Here is a 17994-nt window from a genome sequence, read left to right as displayed (position 1 = left end):
GGCGGTACTTGTACTTACTGCAGGTTACATGGATGGATCACTGGATATGATTACAGATGCAGTCATATCACACACCATTGTTACCCATCCCCCAGAGGCATGGCGATGTAAAGGTCAAACGCTGGAGGCTCTATCAGGCACAGTGTGCAACTTGGCCTAACGCCACCTCTGCTCATCTTACCTTTCTTCGATGACCTATCGGACCTATCTCTCTTTGCAGTGGCAGATATATTAGAAACACAACGGTGCCCATAGGCATAGCAATTTTTGCCATCTGGCAGAGAACCATGCAGTTGACACGGTTTTGCAATGCTGTCTTCTGAATTTACCTTTAGGTCCCTGTAAAGAACTAGCTGAGGATTTTTAATACAAATACATTAGTGAGTGGCGTCACTTTAAAAATACTATACAGTCGTATATGCACGCCGCATCGCAGTGCGGACCCATTGACTTCAATAGGTGTGGCCAAAGATAGCCATGTGGCTGCATGGAACCTGGATGCCCTTCTGTGCGCTTCCAGTTCAGTGCAACCATGCCGCAAAAGATAGTCTTGTCCTAACTTTGGCCGCAACATGCAGATCGCGGACTCGTTGAAGTCAAAGGGTCCACACCGCAATGTGGCATGTACATGGCCAAGGAGAGCTGTTGATCTTTAAAAAGCTGATTGGCAGGGTTGCCAGGAGTCCGACCCCCACCGATCTGAAATTGGTGACCTATCCTGTAGGTAGGTCATCAGTACCATGAAACCAGACAACCCATTTAATTTGACCAACTAAACTACTATGAAACTGTTTAAATTAACTGCACATGACCATAATGACCAGGCATACTTACCAAAATTTCTGTTGGTAAGTTAGAAACATTTAAGGGTGGGTTCACATAACATTTTTCCCATCCGTTTAACATATACAAAAACCATATATGTTAAACTGATGCCTCAGATTGATGCCATACAGCGGCATCTGTTCATCATAGAGTTCCATTTAAAAAAATATATACCTCTTTTTACTGGACTCTGCAGGATACAAGAACGTTTACGTCAAACAGAGGCATAAAACGTGATGTGAACCCACCCTAAGTCCTGCCCATCCACATTCATCTGAGAATGCCTACCTATGGGTAGGGTTTAATCAAGCCCCACCCATTGTTGTATCGGGACAAGCAAAATTTGCTGGTATTGTCTCAAAAATTCGGTACAATCCTGGCAAATGTGGGACTATTGGCAGCTATGCAAAGCTCACGGGCCTGATCTGTAATATTGAAGGACTGGTCTTGTTGCCCATAGCAACCAGTCTTTTTCACAGTAATAGCTAAAGAAATGCTGAGCCGAGCTCTGATTGTTTGCTACCAGCAACAAGACCATTTTTTTTTGTAGAACGATTTGGATAACTTAGGTTCCTTACAATTTGGTGGCTTTTTTTTATTAGCAAGCCAGTAGGTTTTATCTTATTACCCTGTCCAGACCTAGTTTGGTAGATTTTGGGTCTTTGTGCTGGTTGAGTAGACTGTATTTCTAATATAAGACATATAACAAGTACAGCCAGAAGGGGGCACTAGCAGAAAGTCTCCTCTCTATTGCCAATTCTGCCTCCTGTTCAGACAGCCATCACTCTATGGGAAAAGAAGGCGAATAACCCTGGTGCATAAATCCCAACTTTTGAAAATTGCTAAGAGGGACAAAATGTGCGACGCGCATTTTTACATACCAGGCCACGCCTCTAACTCCGCCCAAAGCATAATTACTGACTCCGTCACAACTGCAGTAGCTGGGGATTGGTTAGATTAGTGTAAGTTCCCTTATTTTTTTTACAGTATGTGGAGCCCGTGGGACAATTTTCTTCTTGCGCTTCAAATCCATTTAAATATTATTACATGAATCATCAGATTGTAGATATTCTAAGGCCCAAATTGCACCAAATAATGGAGTTGTAGTCTAATATACAGGTAGAAACCATACAGATAGTAAAAGAGGGACAGAGGGACTTGGGTCAAAAAGAGGGACTGTCCCTCCAAAAGAGGGACAGAGGAGGCATGCTGGTATGGTAGATGCCATTATATCTGGGTGGAATATGACTGTCAATATTTGAGGGATCATATCACTTTGGCTATTGCTGTACTGTATTTGCAGGTAGTCTGGCTGTCACTATAACTGGGTGCACTTTCTAGGCAAAAAAACATCTATCCTCAACCCCTTCACAGTAGTAATGCCCACATTGTGCCCCTCATAGTAATTATGCCCAGATATGTGCCCCCTCACAGTAATTATTCCAGATATGTGCCCTCTTACAGTAATTATGCCCACATATGTGCCCCCTCACAGTGGTTATGCCAGATATGTGCCCCCCACAGTAATTATTCTAGATATGTGCTCCCTTACAGTAATTATGCCCAGATACTGTATGTGCCCCCTCAAAGTTACATCACATATGTGCCCCCTTAGGAGGAAGTAAAAAAAACAAAAAAAAAAACAGCAAATACTCACCTAGTTCCTCCGATGCTCCCAGCTCACTCCCCAAGAGGAAACTTGCAGACATTGCACTGCTGGTTTGTGTAGGAGGAGTCCATAGGCTGATTCCTGGCTCCTCCTACATAGACCAGCAGCGCAATGTGTACATTTTCCTGCTGCTGTGGAGCGCCGGCAGCTGAATGGGGGAAGCGGAAGGCTCTGCTTCACCATTACAATCAGCTGTCTGTGTCTTATGGATGCAGAGACAGCTGAGAGCGGGACATACCTCAGCCCTTCCAGGAACGCAGGACAATCACTGAAATCCGGGACTATCCCGCCAGATCTGGGACAGTTGGGAGCTATGTATCCTGCATAATGTAATAAAATGAAGCCTTGGGACTATATAGGGTGTCCACATAAAGTACCCTAATGAGCACAAAATTAAATGTGAAGCGGTCCTGTAAGGCATGGGATTCAGACAGTTCCCTCCAGTTCTCCAGATCCGGTTATTAAAATTACAACTGGATCTGAGAACCGTGTTACCGGCTGAGTCCCGATCTGGTGCTCTGACGGCAGCAGGGCAGCTGGAGAGGTTCACTTCCATTGTTTTGTGCGCCGCTGATAGTTTAGCTCCTTAGTTGGGTGGTATGTGTGTGTAGTATATATATGGTGTATTTATGTATGTGTACCACCATGTATATGGTGTATTTGTGTATGTGTGTTGCATATATATGATGTATGTACAGTGAGAAACAGAAGTATTTGAACACCCTGTGATTTTGCAAGTTCTCCCACTTAGAAATCATGGAGGGGTCTGAAATTCACATTGTAGGTGCATTCCCATTCTGAGAGACAGAATAAAAAAATTCAGGAAATCACATTGCATGATTTTTAAAGAGTTTATTTGTCTTGCACTGCTGAACATAAGTATTTGAACACCTGAGAAACAGCAAGAATTCTGGCTCTCAAAGACCTGTTACTGTGCCTTTAAAAAGTCCACCTCTACTCCACTCATTAATATAACTTAGTAGCACCTGCATGAGCTCTTTAAATACCCCTGTCCACCCCACAGTCAGTCAGATGCCAACTACAACCATGGGCAAGACCAAAGAGCTGTCAAAAGACACCAGAGACAAAATTGTGGACCTCCACAAGGCTGGAAAGGGCTGCGGGGCAATTGCCAAGCAGCTTGGTGAAAATAGATCAACTATTGGAGCAATTGTTAGGAAGTGGAAGAGGCTAAAGACGACTATCAGTCTCCCTCGGACTGGGGCTCCATGCAAGATCTCATCTCGTTTGGTATCACTGATGATAAGAAAGGTGAGGAATCAGCCCAGAACTACAAGGGAGGAGCTGGTCAATGACCTGAAGAGAGCTGGGACCACAGTTTTAAAGGTCACTGTCAGTAGAACCCTACGCCGTCATGGTTTCAAATCATGCATTTCAAGGAAGGTTCCCCTGCTCAAGTCATCACATGTCCAGGCCCGTCTGAAGTTTGCCAATGACCATCTGGAGACAAAATTTTAATTATTTTTTTAAGAAATCACATTGCATGATTTTTAAAGAATTTATTTGTCTTGCACTGCTGAACAGTATTTAAACACCTGAGAAAATCAGTGTTAATATTTGGTACAGAAGCCTTTGTTTGCAATTACAGAGGTCAAATGTTTCCTGTAGTTCTTGACCAGGTTTGCACACTGCAACAGGGATTTTGACCCACTCCTCCACACAGATCTCCGCTGAGCAACACAGAGTTTCAGCTCCCTCTAAAGATGTTCTATTGGATTTAAGTCTGGAGACGGCTAGGCCACTCTAGAACCTTGATATGCTTCTTACGGAGTCACTCATTGGTTATCCTGGCTGTGTGCTTCGGGTCGTTGTCATGTTGGAAGACCCAGCCACAACCCATCTTTAATGCTCTGACTGAGGGAAGGAGGTTGTTGCTCAAAATCTCACAATAAATGGCCCCATTCATCCTCTCCTTAATACAGTGCAGTCGTCCTGTCCCCTTCGCAGAAAAGAACCCCCAAAGCATGATGTTACCACAGTAGGGATGGTGTTCTTGGGATGCAACTCATCCTTCTTTTTCTTCCAAACACGACGAGTGAAGTTTAGACCAAAAAATTCTACTTTGGTCTCACCTGACCACATGACTTTCTCCCATGCCTCCTCTGGATCATCCAGATGGTCATTGGCAAACTTTAGACGGACATGTGATGACTTGAGCAGGGGAACCTCCCGTGCAATGCATGATGTGAAACCATGACGACGTAGTGTTCTACCGACAGTGACCTTTGAAACACAGATGGAAGCGCTCATTGCTAGGGCTGGCGGTCCTTTCACTTGCTGACCGCTCAGTTCCCTGCACTCCTTCCTTCCTCTAGGCCGCCTGCTCCGTTTCACCATTCATCCCTGCAGGCACAGATCGGGCTGCCAGACTGTGCAGGAGGAGTCCGGGAATATGCCTGTGCACTCCTCCCACACAGTGCTGCAGCATGATCTATGCCTGCAGGGGAGTTTTGGAGGTGATTGGATCATCAGGAATGGGACAAGGTGAGTAGTTACAGTTTTATTTTATTAACACTGAGGGGCATATAGAAGACATTTCTACTGTGAAGGGGGCATAACAACATTTATGGGGAAACAAAGAGGGCATATCTACTGTGAGGGGAGCACAGTGACGGCATAACTACTGTGAAGGGGCACAAAGAGGGTATAACAACTGTGAGGGGGCACAATAAGCCCATAACTACTGTGAAGGGGGCACAATGAAGGGATAACTACTGTGAGTAGGGCACACTATAGGCATAACTAGTATGAAGGGTCACAATGAGGGCATTCTACTGTCCGGGGGCATAGTGTGGGCATTAAGGGGCACAATGTGAACATTACTAATGTGAAAGGGCACAATGTGGGCATAACTACTGTGAAGGGGCACAATGAGGGCATACAATAACTACTGTGAGGGGGCAGAATGTTTAAAAGTATGGGGGGTATGGAATACACTCCCAGTTTTGGCTTCCAAAACCGCATCAAGAAACCTGACTATGTGGCCGTACCCTAAGGCTAATTTCACATGGCATAGCCAGTGCACCGTCAGATCCCGTTGACTATAATGGGACCCAGCGAGGATCCATTCTGTTTCCAGCATGGGTGCCAGGATTCGACCAGACAAAAACCTGTGCTTGCAATCATGCTGGAACTGGCCGGGTCCCATTATAGTGAATGGGCTCCGGCGGTGAATGGCATCATATGGCTATGCTGGATACGGTGAACTTTGGCAGGCTGTTCCTCTGATGGAGGGAAACAAATGACAAAACTGATCCTACAGTTCCCTGTAAGAACAGCTTTGTGTCTGGTGGTATCAGTTGTGACACTGGATGTTTCCCCGCACTGTATAGATAAATGTTAAATGCGGGGTATTTCTGTCCAGTTTTAGGGCTCATTCAAACAAGTGATATTCTCTGGCAGTTCTGGCACTGAATAACTGATGATTTTCCTTCAGTTAGGTTCTCTGTGTTCCACGATTCTGTATAGTCCTTGTGAACACACCCACGAAGAATAAAACACAGCATCTACTTGCAACCATCAGTGAAAAATGGATCATCCTTTAGAATGGTTCAGTATTTATCACTGACCCATTGTCTTGAATTGAAAACACATGCCTTTTTCATGCAGACCAATTTATTTCTATGGGGTCCTTCCTGTGTGAACAACTCATATGATAAAACATGCTGCATTTGTTTCCTGCAGAGCAATCATGCTTGAGAAAAAAAAGCCCATGTACATAAACCCATTGGGAGGAATTTATCGCGCACCACACTCCAGAATTTTGGCTTCAAAACGCTGCTATAGGGTTTATTGCAAATTCTTGGGAATACTTGAAATTTGTTTTTGTTTTTTTGCATTTTTACACCACTTCAATTTAGAAAAGTGGGTGGGAAAGTAGGCATGGTTAAGCTATGATAATTAGTACAATTTCCAGACATAAGTGTTAGATTTAGAGAAGAACCAAATGTAACAAACAACGTGTGACCTTTGATAAATTTGTCACAAAGTACTCCAATGCAGAACTGACTTCATACATTAATTTCATGATAAATTACCCTCATTGACTTTAAAGGGGTTATCCAAAGTCTAAAACATGCCCCCCAATGTCCGGGCCCATCATATAAATTATACTTACCCCGCGATGCTAGGGAGGCTCGTCTATGTCGTGGCCTGCTATTGGCTGCTCTGCCCCATCACCGAATGTTTTGATCGGCGCGACCGGGAGATGCAGTGGCGGCCATGCGCAGATTAGGAGTGACGCGGGTGCTGGGGAGCAGGTAAGTATAATGTATACGAGAGGCCCGGGCATTGGGGGCACGTTTTAATGGGTCAGTTTTCACTGCGGATGCTGTCTGTTTTAAATACGCTTGATTGTATGAGCCGTTAGACTACTTGCACACTAGCGTTAAGATCTTCCAGCAGAGGAACAGCCTGCCAAAGTTCATGGTCTCCAGCATAGCTGACAAGGGCCAGAGCACAGCCAAGCAGCATTGACTACAAGCAGCATTTTTTTGTCCGGCTTAATACCAGCAACAGGCCAGATTCCTGCCAGGTCCCATCATAGTGAGTGGGCTCTGGCAGTGCGGGCAGTATCTGGCTGTGCCGCATATGATGAACTCCAGAAGGCTGTTCCTCTGCTGGAAGATTTTAACACTAATCTGAAACTGGCCTTAGACAATGGACCAGTGCACAAAATACACAAGTTTGTCACCAATGGTGTCTGGATCAGGCACCATGTAACCTGAGACTAAATAATAACATATGAACACAGTAATCTACTGTAGCTCTTTTATTTCTGAACATATTTTCTGTGTCCTTTGTACATATTATACTGCCCTCAGTAGAAAGAAATCAATAACCATTCTTTCTATGATTATTAATGGCCTTGAATCGTTATGCATTAATGACCTTCGAATTTTGCCTTTTTTACGTGAAGCAGGAAGACAGCTTTAATTGTAGGCTGGGGGGCTCCACTGGCCTCCGGATGATTTCATTTTCTTGCACACAAATGTGTGAACTAATAATTTACAGCGCCCGTTAATGGAAATCTGCACGTGTGGACGTCAGCCACATCTGTATTATCTGGACATAATGAAATAGCCTACTTTCTATCTAGCACATTTTTGGGCTTAATGAAAGGAGGCGTTAAAAACGAAAGAAATTATAATTTTACAGTGTGAGGTAGACATATCTGTCATGATGTTAGCACCAATTGCACAAAAATTGCTTACCATGGTTTAAGTGAAAAATACATGACAGGTATTAGTCTGTGAAGCAGCGATGTGTGGGGGCTGAGCCGTGCGGCGGCCATCATGGGTTGTACACAGGATCTGCAATGCTCATCAGAGCCCTGCAACATGTTTGATCTGGTGAATGGTGGGAGTCTCAGCGCCCGATCCCTGACATACAGTGACATGTCAGACTCTGCAACTTGTTATGTGGTGAGCTTGCAACTTGATGCAGGGTCCATCACGTGGCAGGGACAGAGAATGCACTAATACAAATTGTGGATCCACAAAACACGCACGGAGTGCGTTCAGCAATTTGCGGAACGGGCAGCCTATCATAGAAATGCCTATTCTTGTCCGCAAAACTGACAAGGATAGGACGTTCTATTTTTTTTGTGGGTCCACGGAACAGAGCAGCATTTTTGCGGCCACATTGAAGTGAATGGGTCCGCATCCGAGCCGCAAAAAATGCAGCTTGGATACAGACCCAAACATTAGTCATGTGCATGAGCCTTTAGAGGGATAGGAAGAGCACAGGCTGCCTAATATCTGCACGCTGAAACCCGGCATTTATGCCGATATTTGGCTGGATCACTGCCGGACCTCATTGCAGTCAATGGGGATACGTCGTTGAAATGGAGCATCCAGCAGCGCCAGATTCTGCAAGATCTGTCAGGCTTCTCTGTGTTGGAACAGCCTGCTGGATCTCCTAACGGAGATGTGAACAAGGCCTTAGTCTCTTCATTACACACAGTTCAAGTCCATTTTGTACCCCGATACTCAACCTAGCACTGTGCCAACTGTTGCATGCACCCACTGCTTTTGCTATCATGCGGTCGCCCACAGCAGAATTGCATCTTGAAGAAATTTTATTTTTTATTTTTTTATAGAGAATGCCTCCCAATGTCACCCTGATGAGCGATGCATGGTAGAAACCTCTCCCCATACACTGCATGGCTGATTAACCCCTAAGAGTCCATGCATGTTCCCCTTCCCTCCCCCCTAACACATTTTAAAAGCATAACATCCCATTGCTTGTTTAAAGTGCAAGATACAGTCAGGTCCATAAATATTGGGACATCAACACAATTCTAACATTTTTGGCTCTATACACCACCACAATGGATTTGAAATGAAACGAACAAGATGTGCTTTAACGGCAGACTGTCAGCTTTAATTTGAGGGTATTTACATCCAAATCAGGTGAACGGTGTAGGAATTACAACAGTTTGCATATGTGCCTCGCACTTGTTAAGGGACCAAAAGTAATGGGACAATTGTCTTCTCAGCTGTTCCATGGCCAGGTGTGTGTTATTCCCTCATTATCCCAATTATAATGAGCAGATAAAAGGTCCAGCGTTAATTTCACGTGTGCTATTTGCATTTGGAATCTGTTGCTGTCAACTCTCAAGATGAGATCCAAAGAGCTGTCACTATCAGTGAAGCAAGCCATCATTAGGCTGAAATAACAAAACAAACCCATCAGAGAGATAGCAAAAACATTAAGTGTGGCTAAAACAATGGTTTGGAACATTCTTAAAAAGAAGGAACGCATCGGTGAGCTCAGCAACACCAAAAGACCCGGAAGACCACGGAAAACAACTGTAGTGGATGACCAAATAATTCTTTCCCTGGTGAAGAAAACACCCTTCACAACAGTTGGCCAGATCAAGAACACTCTCCAGGAGGTAGGTGTATGTGTGTTAAAGTGAATACAGGGGCTTCACCACAAGATGTAAACCATTGGTGAGCCTCAAAAGCAAGAAGGCCAGATTAGAGTTTGCCAAACGACATCTAAAAAAGCCTTCACAGTTCTGGAACAACATCCTATGGACAGAGGAGACCAAGATCAACTTGTACCAGAGTGATGGGAAGAGAAGAGTATGGAGAAGGAAAGGAACTTCTCATGATCCTAAGCATACCACCTCATCAGTGAAGCATGGTGGTGGTAGTGTCATGGCGTGGGCATGCATGGCTGCCAATGGAACAGGTTCTGACAAAAGCACCAGGATGAATTCTGAAGTTTTTCGGGCAATATTAACTGCTCAAATTCAGCCAAATGCTTCAGAACTCATTGGACGGCGTTTCACAGTGCAGATGGACAATGACCCAAAGCATACTGCAAAAGCAACCAAAGAGTTTTTTTTAAGGGAAAGAAGTGGAATGTTATGCAAAGTCAATCACCTGACCTGAATCCGATTCAGCATGCATTTCAGTTGCTGAAGACAAAACTGAAGAGAAAATGCCCCAAGAACAAGCAGGAACTGAAGACAGTTGCACTAGAGGCCTGGCAGAGCATCACCAGGGATGAAACCCAGCGTCTGGTGATGTCTATGCGTTCCAGACTTCAGGCTGTAATTGACTGCAAAGGATTTGCAACCAAGTATTAAAAAGTGAAAGTTTGATTTATGATTATTATTCTGTCCCATTACTTTTGGTCCCTTAACAAGTGGGAGGCACATATGCAAACTGTTGTAATTCCTACACCGTTCACCTGATTTGGATGTAAATACCCTCAAATTAAAGCTGACAGTCTGCAGTTAAAACACATCTTGTTCGTTTCATTTCAAATCCAGCCAAACAGTTAGAATTGTGTCGATGTCCCAATATTTATGGACCTGACTGTATAACTAGCAGTATTTCCCAGATCCTGCGCTAGGTGGTAAGACATTATTGCCAGGTACAGACGGGGTTCATATGTGTGTTAAAGTCATCATCACTATAATTCTCAATGTGATATACCTAGTAGCAGAATACTGTAATAATAGAGAATGAGATAGGTGGGGGCGCTTATGAGACCACTGAGCTTGGATCTCGTGGAGTACCATTCCAGAGAACAGTCAGTTCTGCAGGGATCCAAATATCATGAATGCTATAGTGGGCTGAGCATATCCAAACAAAAGCTAGATATAATGATCTGCTATTATAGTACCTCTGAGAATGGAATCTACTTCATATACACTCACCTAAAGAATTATTAGGAACACCATACTAATACGGTGTTAGACCCCCTTTTCCCTTCAGAACTGCCTTAATTCTACGTGGCATTGATTCAACAAGGTGCTGATAGCATTCTTTAGAAATGTTGGCCCATATTGATAGGATAGCATCTTGCAGTTGATGGAGATTTGAGGGATGCCCATCCAGGGCACGAAGCTCCCGTTCCACCACATCCCAAAAATGCTCTATTGGGTTGAGATCTGGTGACTGTGGGGGCCATTTTAGTACAGTGAACTCATTGTCATGTTCAAGAAACCAATTTGAAATGATTCGAGCTTTGTGACATGGTGCATTATCCTGCTGGAAGTAGCCATCAGAGGATGGATGCATGTTCTCATTCTGTTTACGCCAAATTCGGACTCTACCATTTGAATGTCTCAACAGAAATCGAGACTCATCAGACCAGGCAACATTTTTCCAGTCTTCAACAGTCCAATTTTGGTGAGCCTGTGCAAATTGTAGCCTCTTTTTCCTATTTGTAGGAGATGAGTGGTACCCAGTGGGGTCTTCTGCTGTTGTAGCCCATCCGCCTCAAGGTTGTGCGTGTTGTGGCTTCACAAATGCTTTGCTGCATACCTCGGTTGTAACGAGTGGTTATTTCAGTCAACGTTGCTCCTCTATCAGCTTGAATCAGTCGGCCCATTCTCCTCTGACCTCTAGCATCCACAAGGCATTTTTGCCCACAGGACTGCCGCATACTGGATGTTTTTCCCTTTTCACACCATTCTTTGTAAACCCTAGAAATGGTTGTGCGTGAACATCCCAGTAACTGAGCAGATTGTGAAATACTCAGACCGGCCCATCTGGCACCAACAACCATGCCACGCTCAAAATTGCTTAAATCACCTTTCTTTCCCATTCTGACATTCAGTTTGGAGTTCAGGAGAATGTCTTGACCAGGACCACCCCCCTAAATGCATCGAAGCAACTGCCATGTGATTGGTTGACTAGATAATTGCATTAATGAGAAATAGAACAGGTGTTCCTAATAATTCTTTAGGTGAGTGTATATGGAGAATCCAGCATGAAAACATAACAAACTGAAGTACATGTCAAGGTTTTTGGACTAATACAACTTCTGTTATGGAGCCCCCAAGGTTCAAGCTGAATGTGATCAAATAACATAACTATAATAATACACTGGAGCTCATGTATAATGCTTTCTCCCTGTTTGATATTGTATATCCGTTTTCATATTGCTAAGTACGACATTTATGTCTACTTTTTAGCATATTAAAAAATGGGCCTCATTTATCAAACCTGCATAATATTAGGACTGTCTTTGTCACTTACAGCAACCAATCCGAGCTCAGCTTTCATTTTTCCTGAGCAGATTAAAAAATAAAAGCTGAGTCATGATTGGTTGCTTTGGGCAACAAAGCCAGTCTTACTATTAGACAGTTTTGATGAATGAAGCCCATGTGAGGGACATTTATCATTGCCCTAGGCCAGTTTTCTGGCATCAAAAATTTGCAAAATTTGGGCCATATTTACGCAAAAATATCTGACTTTTTAGGGGATTTGCACCTTGTCTACCACTTTTCAAAAAAAGTGGGAGGAGTGTGCTTCTCAGAGCTGCCCATTTATTATAATTTATGCCAGCAAACTTGTGTAAATTAGAAACAAAAGCAAACCAGCTCCCTTGCTGGCGCACAGACCTGAACAGATGTGGCACAATTGTGAAGAGGCATGTGTGACATCTATTGTAAAGTGCTGGTCTTATAAATGCCCCCAAGGTGTTTATAAATGTTTATCCCATTCTTCTTGAAGACATGTCTATCCCATGAATTTTTAAAGGGCATCTGTCAGCAGATTTGTACCTATGAAACTGGCTAACCTGTTACATGTGCACTTGGCAGCTGAAGTCATCTGTGTTGGTCCCATGTTCATATGTGCCTGCATTGCTGAGAAAAATGAAGTTTTATTATATGCAAAGAGCCTCTAGGAGCAATGGGGGGCACCGTTTTCTCTGCAGCTGCCACGCCCTCTGCACTTTGATTGACAAGGCCAGGCAGGATCACATTTTTATTGCCTGGGCCTGTCAATCAAAATGGAGAGAGCAGGGCAGTTGCAGAGCGTGCACAGCCTCTAGGTGTAATGACAACGCCCCCATTGCTCCTAGCGGTTCATTTACATATATTAAAACATCATTTTTCTCAGCAATGCGGCCACATATGAACATGGGACCCACACAGATGTCTTCAGCTGCCAAGGGCACATGTAACAGGTCAGCCAGTGTCATAGGTACAGAGATGCCCTTTAAGGCTAATAACTATGTATATGTACATATACTGTATATAGCTGAGCAGCTAAAGCAGATTGATGGCAGGAATTCAATCAATATTCACTTAAAGTAACCACTTAGATCTGTCTCTGTGGATTTTTGGGCAGCTGCCCAGAGAGAAGTCATATTCACAACCTGCTCATAAGTAGCTGAGGTTTCTTCTAGAAGGCTACTTTCACACTAGCGTTAATATTTTCCGGTATTTAGATCCGTCATAGGGTCTCAATACTGGAAAAAAAACGCTTCCATTGTGTCCCCATTTATTGTCAATGAGGACAAAACGTAACTGAACAGAACGGAATGCTCCAAAATGCATTCCTTTTCGGTTGGTTGTGTTCTCATACCGAAGAGCAAGCTGCAGTTTGCTTTCTGTCATGGGATGCGGAGCAAGACAAATCCATCACGACCCACAATGCAAGTCAATGGGGACGGATCAGTTTTCTCTGACATAATAGAAAACGGATCCGTCCCCCATTGACTTTCAATGGAGTTCATGACGGATCCGTCTTGGCAATGTTACAGATAATACAACAGGATCCGTTCATAATGGATGCAGGTGGTTGTATTATCAGTAACGGAAGCATTTTTGCTGAACCCTGCCGGATCCAGTAAAAACGCTAGTGTGAAAGTAGCCTTAGACCAGTGTGGCCAGATAAAGTAAAATACTGGCTGGGAAAGTGGGTATGGCCTGGGACCTGTCATTTTGTGTCAAAATTATGGCACAATTCTGGCGTCAAATCCTGTTGCAAAGGAAGCCAAAAGTTGGTATAAACTTAGAAAAAAAATAGAAAATTTGGTGCATCTAATATATAAAGCTGAGTGTGTGTGTCCGCTAAAGGAATCCACACCGTCGCATTAACAATCACGAAATTTGGCACACAGGTACATCAGGTGTCCGGGAAGGTTTTAGACCAGGTCTCAGCTCTCTAGGATGTACCCGTTCCATCCTGAGATATTCCCAAAAAATGCATTAGCCAATAGAAGCTTGGTCACATGACCCTTATCAGCCAATAGAAGCTCGCAGGTCCTCCAGTCTCCACATGCACACAGTTTTACTCTAGGTTTCCATAACAACCCAGCCATTTATCTTCACTGCTGTAGGAGAGCTTTAAAAGGAAATCTGTCACCAGGATAATCGCTATTGAAGTAAAGCCATAGCCTAATAGCACTTAGTACCTTATTTCAAGATGTGCCTTTGTTCCAGGAATAGATGTTTTTATCCTCTGAAAATCCAGTTTATTTAGTATGCAAATGAGCCAGTAATGTGCCCAGAGGGACGTCACTCTTGCAGGAAGGAGCCCAGACACGCCCCCTGCCACAATGTTTCCACCCTAAAAAGACTTAAAACCCCGCCCCCAGGCCCCGCTAAGTCACACCCTGATCTGGTTAGGCCACTCCCCCTGCCACTTCTGAGCCGACTGGTATTGAAAAAATGAAGGTAAAAATCAACTTCTGTCAGCTACAGGGGTGGGAGGTTGACTTTCTCCCTGCAGCTTACACTCAGACAGCACAGCTGTTCAAAAGGACACGCCCCGATCTGGTTAGACCACGCCCCCTCCCACTTCTCAGCCAACTTGAGATTGAAAAAAATGAAGTTAAAAATCAACTTCTAGGTCTCAATAAGCCACACCCAGATCTGGTTAGGCCACGCCCCCTCCCACTCCTGAGCAGACAGGGATTTAAAAGGTAAATGAAGGTAAAAATCAACTTCTGTCAGCTGCAGGGGTGGGAGGGTGACTTTCTCCCTGCAGCTCACACTCAGACAGTACAGTGCTGCTCTCTTAGAGTGAGCTTTTTAAAAGGACATGCCCCCGATCCAGTAAAGGGCACTGTTAAGGGGATGGTGTGCTGTGAAAGTCACTGTTAAAGGGGAAGGCTTCTATAAAGGTCAAAGTTAAGGGGGTGGGCTGCTGTGGAGGTCCAATTTTTAAGGGATGGGGCACTGTGGGGGAGGGGTTCAGTGTTAAGGGGTGGGGGGCTGTGGAGGTCACTGTTTTGGGGGCGGAGTGCTGTAGATGTCACTGTTATAGTGGATAGTGTTTATATCTTTTAACGACACACACAAACATTAAATGAAATAGATTAAATATACCCGAGCGAAGCTGGGTCCTTCTGCTAGTCCTTAATATTTATGCTATATGCCCTAATTAGGGATGAGCGAATCGACTTTAGATGCTTCATCCGAAGTCAATTCGCATAAAACTTTGTTAGAATACTGTACGGAGCTTATTGGAGCCAATACATTCTAATACTGTACGGAGTGCTAGCTCGGTACAGTATTCTAATGAAGTTTTATGTGAATGGACTTCGGATGAAGCATCCAAAGTCGATTCGCTCATCCCTAGCCCTAATGACTGATCCCCTGGCTTTTATCCTATCTGGTGAGACAGAGACTCTTCATTAAAAGGGGTTGTCTCACTTCAGCAAATGACATTTATGATGTAGAGAAAGTTAATACAAGGCACCTACTAACGTATTGTGATTATCCATATTGCCTCCTTTGCTGGCTGGATTCATTTTTCCATCACATTATACACTGTTCATAGCCAGGGGTTACGACCACCCTGCAGTCTATCAGCAGTGGCCGTGCTTGCACACTATAGTAAAAAGTGCCAGCCTCTCCGGTGGCCCAGACCATGGGAGTGCACATAGGCTGGTGCTTTTTTTTCTATAGTGTGCAAGCACGGCCACCGCTGATGGATTGCAGGGTGGTCGTACCCATGGAAACGTGCAATGTATAATGTGATGGAAAAATGAATCCAGCCAGCAAAGAAATATGGATAATAACAATACGTTAGTAGGTGACTTGTATTAACTTGCTCTACATGATAAATGCTTTTTGCTGAAGTGACACAACCCCTTTAACCTCTCTCTGAGGCATGGAAACTCCCATAGAAGTGAATAGAAGAGCCACTGCCATGATGTGCAGTCAACTCTCCATTCAGTCCTTGCGTGGACACAGTGGTCAGAGGCCACTCCCCCAAGGAACCCCTGTTCTAGGAATAAGTGTGGGTCCCATCCGTGTGAATATCTTGTGGATATGTCATAAATAGAAAATATGGGAATAACTAACGCATCTGTGTTACAGTCTCAAGACCCCACTGTTCTGTGGTGATCAAAGTTTTGTTCACTGGAAGTGCAGATGAGGGGCCTTGCCAATGTAGTATCAGTGTTAAAATGCAGTCACATTATGGTCATCAGAATGAGCTTATTAGCTTTACTTTTCCGGAAAATCTATTTTGAAAGTCAAAGCAGTTAAACCTTTTTGCTTCTCCTTATATTAACAATTTTTTCCAGAATTTTTTGGAGCTAATGGTTAGAAAAGTGCCGCAAGCAAGTATGATCAAAGGAGCAGCAGAACCAAGTTATTGTCAAGGATGGGCATAAGTCAAGTTCCTTCACATGTTTCAAAACATAGCACCAAAGATGGAGGACCTGGATGTATCCACTTGAAAATTGCGTAGCTGCAGAGTTATGGTTGGAAAAAAAAGTTCAACTAAGGGATGAAAGAGGCTGTGGATGAAGGGAAGGGGTCTAGTTAAACTTAAGACAATAGTTTCCCATTGATCTAGAGGAATGTAGGAAACCCTTAACGCATGAACCAATCTTCCCTAAAAAGGGGACATTTTCCTTCCCAACCCCAACTGGCAACCGTACATTCAAAATAGGAATCCTATATATTTACATAAGTGTTAGGCCTCTTGCACATGGCCGTTGGGCTGCTGTTCCATGCATTGGGAACCGCGATGGATCCAGACCTATATTCAACTTGAACAGGTCCATGATCCGTCCGCACCGCAGAAAAATAGAACATGTTCTATTTTTTTGCGGTGTGGAAGCACGGATAGAAAGCCCATGGAAGCGCTCCGTAGTGCTTCTGTGCCTCCTGTCTGGACTGCACCTTCCGGATTTTAGACCCCACTATTTGCAGGCCGCAATACGGGCCACGGCCGGCAAAGGCCGTATGCAAGAGACCTTAATCTTATATCTGAGTCTTTTTTAATCCATCAGCTGTTCCTATTGTAACCAGCTCCTGAGCCGATTATTGACAAATTCAGTTTCTATGGTAAAGAAGCCTTGTTGCTTTTGGAGATTGAATCTTTTTTTCTGTAGGCACAAGCAGAATTTTACATGGAACAGCTTTTCACCATATTTTTGAATGAGCTATTTATATAGGTTAGGCTTCATGCACACGACCGTGGCCGTATTTTGGTCTGCAAAATAGAGATACCTTCCATTTGCACTCCTGTATTTTTCTCACACTAAGGCCTCTTTCACACTACAGTATGTCGATTTCAGTGTTTTGCGTTCCGTTTTTCACGGATCCGTTGTTCCGTTTTTTTATTTCCGTTGTGTTTCCGTTTTGTTTTTCCGTATGGCAAATACAGTATACAGTAATTACATAGAAAAAATTGGGCTGGCCATAACATTTTCAATAGATGGTTCAGAAAAAAACGGAACGGATACGGAAGACATACGGATGCATTTCCGTATGTGTTCCGTTTTTTTTGCGGACCCATTGACTTGAATGGAGCCACGGAACGTGATTTGCGGCCAAATATAGGACATGTTCTATCTTTCAACGGAACGGAAAAACGGAAATATGGAAACGGAATGCATACGGAACACATTCCGTTTTTTTGCGGAACCATTGAAATGAATGGTTCCGTATACGGAACACAAAAAACAGCCCGCAAAACGAAAAAAAAAAACGGTAGTGTGAAAGAGGCTTAAGGCCTCCTGCACACGGCTGTTTTTTTTCCCCCGTTTACTGGCCGTTTTTGCGTTCCGTATACGGTGCGTATACGGAACCATTCATTTCAATGGTTCTGCAAAAAAAACGGAATGTACTCCGTATGCATTCCATTTCCGTATTTCCTTTCCGTTTTAACATAGAACATGTCCTATTATTGCCTGCAAATCACGGTCCGTGGCTCCATTCAAGTCAATGGGTCCGCAAAAAAAACGGAACACATACGGAAATG

The sequence above is a fragment of the Bufo bufo genome, chromosome 1 (assembly GCF_905171765.1).
Source record: "Bufo bufo chromosome 1, aBufBuf1.1, whole genome shotgun sequence".
NCBI classification, from domain to species: domain Eukaryota; kingdom Metazoa; phylum Chordata; class Amphibia; order Anura; family Bufonidae; genus Bufo; species Bufo bufo.
Note: the sequence above shows the minus strand (reverse complement) of the source record.